Genomic DNA, 7,796 nt, shown 5'->3' with positions numbered 1-7,796 from the left:
CTGCTCTGTACCACCGAGGGCTCAGTGACACAATGAAGATAGGAAACACTCCTTGTTCCCAGGCCTGGCGTTGGTGCTTGGCTCCGTGGGGTTGTCCATCCTCCCTTCTCTCTGGTGCACAGTGTGGGGTTTGCTGCCCATCGGGCTTCTGTGAGGGAGAAGCGCTGCTTGGAGCCACCAGTGGCACTCGGGATTGATGGGGAGCAGGAACCGCTGCTTGGGGCACTGTGCCTTGGTGCAGCCTGTCCCAGCAGAGGCTGTGCCTGAAGGACGGCCCCTCCGCATCCCCCTGGATGTGATCCTCCTGCAGGCCTCCGGACACCCCAAGGGCCCCATAACTCCCCCGTGCCCGGTGCTGCCTAGCCGCCCGAAGAAGCGCAGCGCCCAGCAGCCCGTCGGGCCTCTCAGGGGACGGGGGTGACACGGAGCCGGAGCGATTCCCCACCGAGGACGGTCCCCGCGGGGCTGCGCTTCTCGGACGCGCGGGGAGGTGGCAGCAGAGGCCCTACGACGGCGGCGCGGGGCGGCGGGGGCGCGCCCAGGGCGAGCGGAGCGAGGAGGCAGCCCGACGGCGGACGGACGGCCGGGGCAGCCAGCAGCCACTCCGTGCGGTGCTCACCGTGTCGGGAGCCGGGCTGGGCTGCAGGAACCTTCACAGGGCAGCGACGGGGAATTAGAATCGTAGGATCGGAAGGTCAAAATCTGCTTTTAGAGCCGTCCGTGCTTCAGCGTCCCGTTCCCTGCCCGGCCCCAGGCTGCGTCCCGGTGAGGGTGTGGGGCGATGGGAATGCCACGAGAGCCGCCCGTGAGGCTTCGGGGCTGTCAGAGCTCAGTTTGAACCCTGATCTCGGGTTGGCCCGCTGCCCGCAGCCCAGCCAGAGCTAATCTGGGGCTGTACGCTGCCCATGTTTAATGAGGTATTGTATACAGATGTGTCTGACTGTGTATATGCACATGTCCCCAGCTGTGGGTGTCTCGCACAGTGTTTGCATCTGTCTGTTAGCGAGTTTGGGCATCTGGGGCTCTTCCCCTCACTTGATTAAATGTCTGCCCGGCAGCATGTTTGTGTATCTGCAGATCTTATCGCATGTGTCTGTGTCTGCACGTGGAGGTGCTCACAGCTGATGGCATTTGCATACACACGGGTCACTCTGCGCTGCCGATGACACTTCTTCCACCGTGGGGACAAGTGGAGCGATGGGGCAGCTGGGAGCAGCCCAGGTCCTCTGCCTGCAGGGAGCAGGGGGACCCCAACCCCTTACCCATATGCTGCCCAACCTGCCATCGCAGCCCTGAGGTGCTAAGTGTGCATGCTGGGAAACAGCCAGTGGTGGAACCATCCCTGCTGGAGCAAGGCAATCCTTTCTCTGCTCCATGGCCGTGGGGGTGTTTGGCTGCAGGCTGAGCAATTTGAGTTCAATTACAGAAGCTGGAAGGATTGGAAGGATTTTCCTTCTGGTTTCCTCTCAACCAAAGTCAACTTGTCTGAATTATGACCTAGGAAGCATCTCATTAGAGGCAGGCAAGGTCTCCAGAACACAGACCTCACAGAAGATGTTCCCCAGTGGTGCGGGGTTGCAGGCTGCCTGGGCTATGTGTGGGTAAACATCCATCTGCATGCTATTGTCTCATCCATGGTTGTCTTCCCCAGCTGAGCCCTCTCCCGTGGCATCTGGGAAGAGAGGAAGATTTCTGATGGCCACCAGGTTGTCACACAATGTCCCCATCCCTTTGCTTCTGCTAAGCCAAGGTCTGGGCATCTTTCTCCTCCTCCTGCCCTCCCCTGGGGGTGCCGGTGTGGGTTGGTGACAAAATCTCTGCAATGCTGCAGCAAGGTGAATGGCCAAGGGCAAGGTGTGAGGCAGGGGCTGAGTAGAGCAGCTGGGGTGGATGGCAGTGGTATCTTCTGCTCAGGTTTGGGAATGGCAGAGAGGTAGGGGAGTGCAGCTGGCAGCTGTGCTGTAGGCTGTGACATGGCTGCGAGGCAGCTTTCATACCAATGACAAAATGCCCTTCCAAAAATGTTTTCTTGGATAGAACTCACTTGCAGTTTGCTGAGCCAGCTTCTTCCAGCTGCTGGGCATGAGCTGTGTTGGGGAGGCATGGATTCAACACTCCCCAACTGCGGGGCTCAGCATTGCCCACACCGGCTGTTGCTGCCACGCAGGAGGGGACTGGGTGTGCTGAGTGCCGTGGGGACCTGTGTCAGGGACCCTGGACCCTGCAGCTGGGTGACAGCAGTGCCTGGGATGGGACCCCTGCCTTGCCTGACTGTTCTGTTCTGCTTTCTTTCTCTGTTTTCCGGTGGCTGCTGTTTCAAGGTTGAATTTGATGAGCTCCAACTTCCCATCAGGTGATCTCGTGGTGGCTTGGTCTGCAGACCAGCCCCGCTCCTGCCTCCCACAGCCATTCCCAGTGTACATGTTGCGCTGTGCAATGACTGCCCCAAGCACCAGGTGAAGGAAAGCCAACCCTTCTGTGCCAGCCCAGCCGCCCTGTGTCCCCATCCTGCTGTGGCCCCCGTAGCAGAGGGACATCCAGGATTCTGTGCTGTCAGTGGCTCTGCACACAGCTGGGCTGACCATTGGTCTGAGACCTCGCCAGGCTGCCGTGGGGCTCCTGCTGCTCCCGTACACCAAGGGGAGGAGGATTGCCACCTCCCCAACCGTGCTCAGCAGGGACACGGGATGCGGTGTTTCCATGGAGGGCCACCAGCCCAGAGGGATGGATGGATCCTCGTGTGCTGCCATTGCAGGGAGGGCCAGCAGGGAGAGGGGACAGCCCCACGGCTGCTCCCGGCCCCGCAGTCCCGCTCGTCACCCGGCCATTCATCGGGCCAGACAGATGCCCCCAAATAAAGGCCGCCGTGATTGATACCCAAAGACAATGGGGTGGGAGGGGCCAGAGGGGCTCCGCATGAATAAACATGATGGTCTTTGCACAGAGCTTCCTCTCTTCACAAAATGGGACTGATTGTGTGGCAGGCATTTAACATTCAGCTGTGGTCGGCCTGTCTTCCATTGCCCCCCAAACTGCCGAGGTGCTTCATTTATTTCATAATTTCCCCTCCTCCCCTTTTGCTCTCGCTCAGCGACAGACCTGGCTCCTTTCACGCTTTGTCCTCCCTCTTTCTTTCGTTCTTGCTCGCGCTCTCTCTCTCTCCCTTTTTTATCTTCCTTCCTTTTCCTACTCCTTGTTTCTTTCTCTCTCTGGCTTTTGTGCAGGGGGCCGTGACGAATGGCTCAGAAAAGAGGGTGCTGTGAGAAACTGGAGCTGCGCTGGCGGAGTGGGTGGTGAGGACTTGGTGCGAGGGGTGAGGGGGGTCTGGGGGCTCCACGCGGAGTGGGGCGGGGGGTGGAGGGGGGGCAGGGGCTGTGCGTGGCCTCTCTCTGTGCCTCGGGGAAGCTGAGGGTGGTGGTGCTGGGGTAGAGGTGCCCTGTGCCCCCCGCCCATGGGGACCCGGCCCTCCCTGCTCAGCCTGTACCCCCACTGCTGGCTCGGTGTGACCACCAGGAAAGGGCTGCCCTTCTGTGTCACTTGATGCATTGAGACATGGCCCCAGGAGGGGATGGTGGAGCTGCTTGGGAAGGTGCAAGAGTGAGGCTGTGGTGGTTTTGGGTTGAGGGTTCCTTGGCCAAGGCTTGTAGGAGTGCTGATGAGCTCCTGTGCCAGGATGGTGTGGTCTGTGCCAGTGTCCCCTGTGGCTGCTGCAGCCCCTAATACATGAATGTGTCTGCTCTTACAGAGAGACTGAGGAACCAGCATGGAGTCCAGGGCTGGTGGCACCGTGATGCACAGGGAGCTGTGTGCCATGTGCTGGAACCACTGTGCTGCTCACCCCTGGGAAGGCCAAGATGTACCTGGGTCAATCAGAGTGAGGGCTGCATGTGGGATGGCTCTGCTCACTGTGACATCCCACCCCTGCTCTTGGTGCTGCGGGGCCCACTGACAGGGTTCTCAGCACCTGCAGGGGGACACGAGGAGAGAGAACATCCCTGATGTGCATCCCGCACCTTGCCCGCCCAAGGCCAGGGCAGCTCCCCCAGCAGCTCCTTGCTGACCCTTCCTCCACCCTGCTCCCTCAGCCCCAGCTCTCCATCCTCAGCCCCAGGGACGGATCCTGCTGTCCTGCTGCCCACAGCAGGGTCCAGCCGGCAGCCTGCAGGGGACGGGCCTGGCAGGCTCCAGCAGCAGGAGGGCTCATGCATTACAATCCAGTACAATCTGTCCCCCTTCCCGCTGCCCAGCAGTAGGGGAGACGGTTACTGTTTAATCCCATTTGACAGCTCTTTCATCATCTGCCTGCCTCCCTCCAGCTTCCCCGTGGTTCCTCCAAGGCTCCTTTGTGGCCATAATCAAAGCCTGGTGAGTGATGGCTGTTCGGGGGGAGGGAAGGGACAGCGGAGGGTGACTGTCCCCCTGGGGGGTGAGGAAGCATGGCCTCACCATGGCCTGGGGAGCTGATGGGGACAGGGGTGATAGGATGCAAGGTGTGGGGTGCCTCCAGTGTACAGCTCCTTTCCTGTGGGCATGGCTGTGAGCGGTGATGCTGGGGCTGAACCCAGCATCCCTGGCACTGGGAGCTGGGCACTGTTGCCATACTGCTGATGGGCCCGTGTGGCTCTGCTTCACAGCATGAACTCACCACCCTGCAGTGCCACCAGGGAGTCATTGGAACTGCTGGCCTGGCCTGACCCTCATAAAGTCACTGAGTTTTTGTCATGGGTTTCAATAGGCTGTAGTGCTCTGCCTTTGCCTCGCTATAAACTTTTTGGGGCTTTATTTCCCCCCTGCTACCACCAGGCAGAGATGAGGCATGGTGCACGAGGGGATGGCTCGGCACACACTTCAAGTGCCCCCTGGGCTGACCAGACAAACTGCAGGGTCTGTACCAAGGCCAATCCTCGCACAGAGCTGGGAGGTATGGGAACCTCCCAGGAATGGGCCCTGGTGCTGCTCCTGTGGCCAGCCCACGTGCCATGGCCAAGGTTCGGCTGGAAGCAGAGCCCTGTGCTTCCCGGGGAAGGGAGTCTGCACACCCATGGGTTATCACCTGCATCAGGGCTCGGTGACGGCGCTTCCCAAGAACACATGTTCCCTCGTAAACCCGGGATCCGCTTATCTCAAAGGGCACATCCGACAATTAGCTTATCTGCTGTGAAAGTGAGGAACAGCTTTAGTTATCTGCCCGGCTTCCGCAAGCCAAGAAAAAAAGGAGAAGGAGCCCCTGGAAGGCCGAGGCTCCTACACGGCGTCCTATAAATAAAGTGAGCGCTGTGAGTGTGCTGCAGACAGGCTCCATGTGCTCGCGGTGGGAGCTGGAGTAGCCCCCGAGTTTTAAGGATGCTTCCTGGTGCTTCCTGGTGTCAAACGCTGCCTTCGGCTGCTGGCGGCTTTGCCAAACCAGTCCAGGCTGGGTGCTGATATTTCAGGGTTGTGGTTTCTTATTAAATCTGGGAAGGAAAGGGGGGAAATCTCATCCAGAGAGCCAGGCTGTTTCCAAGAGTGAGGGTACGAGGAGATAAAGCATTTGTCCTTATTTTGTTTCAAATTTCTGCCTTTTGAAGCAAGAGCTTGAAATCTGGCAAGTGGGGAAGGGAGAGAGGCTGAGATTTGTCTCGTGTCCCTGGAATATACTCAAATTTGACCAAGTCAGAACACTTTATTTGGGAAAAAATGCACTTAGCACACGCCGCCCATGGAATTGGGCCCTGCTTGGAGGTTCGGGTTCCCCCCTGCATTTCCCAACCCAGTGGCACCAGGGGACATTTTGGGGTGTCGGTGCTTCTTCCCTGGTGCTGCTCTTTGCTCAGCTCTCACAGCAGCATGGCAGTGCTGGCTTCCCCGATTAACCTTCGTGGCTGCGTGGTGTGGCTGTGCTTGCTGAGCCCAATGGATCTGATGGAAGCTGTGGTTTCCCAAGTGTTTGCCCTGAGGCAGCCTGCAGACAGGTGGGCTCCCTTCTGCTGTGCTGTGTTCAATGTGACTTTGACTGCCTCACAGCTTTTTTTTTTCCCCTTGTTCCTCAATAAACCAGCCCGAATCACACATGTATAATGAAGCAGAGAGTTTAACCAGCCCTGCAGTGAAGCCGTCCTCTGCACTGATGTGCAAACTGCCCAAACCCAGTGTGCTGCAGGGAGGGAGACTGTGAGTGCAGCCCCTCTGCTGCTGCCCCCCATGCTCTACTCCCTGTCTCCATCACTGCCACAGGCACAGAGCTGCTGGCAGGAGCAGGAGTTGGGGCTTCTGGGCAGCTCCTTGGCTGTGATGGGTGCCCAGCAATGAAATGAAATCACCAACAGATGCTGGGGAGAAGGCTGTCAGTGCTCTCGATGGTTCGGAGCCCAGCTGTGGGGCTGTTTGATGCTGGCTGGCATCACTCACCCCCCTCCCAGCCCTGCCACCACCTCCTGGTGCCTGCTGGCCTGGCTGGCATCCTCCTGCCTGCAGAGCAGGGACCTTGCTGCTCTGCCTGGAGCACCACATCCCTTGCTCTAATGCCAGCTGTTGGATGAGCTACTTTGCTGCAGGTCTCTATTGAGGACTCCTTCCCATGGAGACCTCTGGAGTGCAGTGGTGCCAGTGCCCATCTCGGGGGGAGGCAGGGGTGACCCAGGGGCCGCTGCTCCCTGGTTATGGTCACTGCCTGCTCCCCCCCCAGCTCAGCACTTTCTCCCTGCTCTCCCCAAAGTCCACATGAAGAAACAAGTATCTTGTTTGCAAACTAAAAACTAGAAATGATTTATATGTTTATAAGCCCAGCTCTGGCTCTCTTTATTTTGGCAAAGTGATTGTTTGCATCTTTGCAGAATTCCTTCACCCAAACCACTCATTAGATATGAATTTCAAAACAGCCGGAGGGAGCGGGTGACTCAGGGGAACCAGCAAATGGCTTCCCAAAGCCTTTTACGTCAAGGCCAGCAGCTCGATGCCAGTGGCACAGAAGATGTTGTCACTCGACGCCGGGTCAGCAGCCTCGAGCCAGAGGGTGACCTGGAGAATCTGGGCCTTCTGTGCCTCTCTGGCAGGTGCCTCAGCTGGGGAAGCAGTGCAAAGAGAAGGGCTGAGAGCCTTGGATTCCATCCCCAGGGCTTTGGTGACCTCCAGGCAGTGGACAATGGGCGCCGCTTGGGCTGGAGGTGCGTTCCCCAACAACGTTGCACCCTATAGCAGGGGACTTGTGGAGGAGCAGGCCTGCAGGCTGGGCACAGGGATAGCTCATGGGAGCAGTGAGGGCTGTGCTGCTGGGAAGCAAGCAGGCTCAGCCTGTGCACTGAGCCGTGGGGCTGAGCTCCTCCCCAAGCACAGCTCGGCCCTCATCTTGCGAGCAGAGATGAAAATAAACTCAACTGAAGGGTCCTTTAACTTTCTCTACTCGAGTGAAAATAAATGCGATTTCCCTGCCACCCGGCCCTGTAAATTCCCCTCGCTGTGAAATATCTTCCAGATATAGTAAAGAGACGGCTTTCGGCTATTTTTTTAAACATCTTTAACTGCTGTATATATTTCCAGGGAGACGTAATAAGCGCTGCAGCTAATTTATCTGCATGTACTGTAAATATTTTCAGGAGATAGCAGAAAGGATTTCAAACACATGGCTGGAGAACTGGCACACAGCGTAGGCTGGGTGGGAAGGATGCTGTTAACCCTCCGCTTGCCGCTGCCCTCTGCAGGCCATCCCCGTGCCCCCAGCTGCATGAGGGGGGTACACACAGAGGGGTAGAGGCACTGCATCCCTCTGCCCCCCCCTCCGGATGATACCTGCCCCAGCCTGGGCAGTGCTGGGGGATGTG

General features: G+C 58.4%; 1 long non-coding RNA gene across 2 annotated transcripts; it reads left to right on the top strand.

Moving 5' to 3' along the window:
* The first annotated feature begins 2,952 nt into the window (after positions 1–2,952).
* LOC140258684 (uncharacterized) lies at positions 2,953–7,367 on the top strand. 2 transcript variants are annotated; one of them, XR_011905275.1, is made up of 4 exons: positions 2,953–3,040; positions 3,225–3,293; positions 3,746–4,365; positions 7,032–7,367. It is a non-coding gene; the product is annotated as an uncharacterized lncRNA (long non-coding RNA). The 2 variants fall into 2 exon arrangements; XR_011905276.1 differs by lacking the exons at positions 2,953–3,040; positions 7,032–7,367 and adding an exon at positions 4,635–5,289 and having other exon boundaries at positions 3,080–3,293.
* Positions 7,368–7,796: the final 429 nt, after the last annotated feature.

This window comes from Excalfactoria chinensis, chromosome 14, assembly GCF_039878825.1.
Source record: "Excalfactoria chinensis isolate bCotChi1 chromosome 14, bCotChi1.hap2, whole genome shotgun sequence".
Taxonomy (NCBI): domain Eukaryota; kingdom Metazoa; phylum Chordata; class Aves; order Galliformes; family Phasianidae; genus Excalfactoria; species Excalfactoria chinensis.
This window is presented reverse-complemented; position numbering and strand designations above follow the sequence as displayed.